This window comes from Portunus trituberculatus, chromosome 49 (assembly GCF_017591435.1).
Source record: "Portunus trituberculatus isolate SZX2019 chromosome 49, ASM1759143v1, whole genome shotgun sequence".
Lineage (NCBI taxonomy): Eukaryota > Metazoa > Arthropoda > Malacostraca > Decapoda > Portunidae > Portunus > Portunus trituberculatus.
In genome coordinates, this window is record NC_059303.1 from 15,850,547 (window position 1) to 15,852,864 (window position 2,318).

The following is a 2,318-nucleotide window of genomic DNA, read 5'->3' on the forward strand; positions in this document are numbered from 1 at the left end:
TGGGGCTGAGAAAGGTGTGGTTTAATTTACACGTCACCTTTTAAAATCCCTCGAGTTGACAAAGTTTTCAAGTGGTTTGGTGGGAAGGACAGCTCTCTCGATGCTCCCAAAGCCATCACCTCAACGTAATTGGATTTTCCCAATAACTTTTTTTCTTTTCCCAGCACAAGATGTTTAATTGTTAGGATCACCTTAATTTCAGGGGTCAGTGTTCTCTCTTCAGTGTCCTGTGCACTAAGGCTTCCCTCACTACACTGGAGACAAAGAGAATACATGCACGTACTAACCAAAATCTTCCGTGTCACCAAGTTTACAGGAACAGGCTTACTCAGTCGCGTGTGTCGAACGCTTGTGTGAACCAGTGAAAGCCCAGTGAGAAAAGCCAGCGACTCAGCAACGGTGACGAGTGGCACGACCAAAATGATTGTCGGGGCTATATAAGAAGGTTGGAGTCAGAAGTACGCAAAGAGTTATGTAGATATTGAAGTTAGGAGACAGGCGTGCAAGAAGGGCAGTAAAATTAGATACAAGGAGGTAAGATAATAGAGGAGAGAAGGTAATAAATAGTCAGGAGGAAGAAGATTGGAGAGAGGAGGTTGTGCTGGATGCGTTTCTCAATCATGGCGTAACTGATTCTGGCAACGGATCTACTCGTACTTCTTTCCTTCCTCCTCACCAGAAACAACGTACACAAAATAATGCCGACTGTTACACGCAAGGCTCACTCATACACAGAGCAAAACTCAATGATGCTCGTAGATACCACACAAACAACTTCAACTCGATATGCTGGCCTTCCTCAACCTGGTAATGAGTAAACAGCCACAACAAACAAATCCTAGTCTACAGTGGGACTGGAAATTAAGACTAAAAAGTGTCTCCCTATGAATTATGGGCACAATATACTATGACAAGGACACACGACCAGACAGACAGACAGACAAACAGACAGACAGTCGGACGGACGCGTGATGCTCAGGTTCAATTTCCTCTGTGACAATTTAGACTTGAATGACGAACTGCTAAAAATATGATTAATATAAGCAGGAACATTATCACTGCATTAAAATTTCACTTTTTACTCGACTACAGTAAAAGGAAAGGCTGGGTCGACGCTCCTGCTGTGTTGAATTTCACCTTCCTGCACTTAGTATAGAAATTGTTGACTAATTCTTTTCAGGAAATATATCTCTATTCGTGAGATTTTAGCAGTAGTGGTAGTTGTAGTAGTAGTGGTAGTGGTAGTGGTAGTAGTAGAGGTAGTTGTAATAGTAGTAGTGGTAGTAGTAGTAGTAGTAGTAGTAGTAGTAGTAGTAGTAGTAGTAGTAGTAGTAGTAGTAGTAGTAGTAGTAGTAGAAGTACGATTATTATTATTATTATTATTATTATTATTATTAGTAGTAGTAGTAGTAGTAGTAGTAGTACGAGTAGTAGTAGTAGTAGTAATAGTAGTAGTAGTAGTAGTAGTAGTAGTAGTAGTAGTAGTAGTAGTAGTAGTAACATAGTAGTAATAGTCGCTAGTCGTAGTAGTCGTAGTGTAGCAGTAGCAGTAGCAGTAGCACTATCACCATCACCATCACCATCACCATCATCACCAGGAAACCAAACAAGCAAACAAGAACCCACAGCAACATCACATCACCTCACACAACACTACACATCACATAACACAACACCTAACCTCACCCTCACACACAACACCCTGAGAAGAAGTCCAGTGGCGTATCAAACCTGACCCTAACCTAAGAACCCAGCCAGTCTCGGTCCTGCAGCCTCACCACATCTCCCATCACGGCAACACAACCAGCGCACATGGAGCGTTGGGAGGCTGTACGTGGCGCTGGCTGGAGCGGGTATGGCTAGCGTGCTATAGTGCTGTGCTGGTGCTATTAATTACACGGTTTATGGCATCGTTACTGCTCATTTCCTCCGTCCCCGCAGCTCCAGCGTGAGGGGCGCGAGTGACGGGCTGCCGGCCGCTCCCTCAGGCCCCTTATTATACTCCTCGTAATCCTCTTAATGCCAGAAGTGACGAGATATATAATGGCCGCCCTTGCTTACCGCGCCCCCTTCCCCTCTATTGTCCTTGTAACATTTTCCCCTTTGCGTATTACTCTCTCTCTCTCTCTCTCTCTCTCTCTCTCTCTCTCTCTCTCTCTCTCTCTCTCACACACAGATTGCTTCGCGACGTACAGTACCTAGCGGCGTTAATTAGTGGTTATGAAGGAAGTGGGGCCTGGCCGAACACAGGTAAGGAAGTGACGGACGAATAGACAGACAAGACGGAGAGAGAGAAGACTGCCTCGTGAATGCCTGAC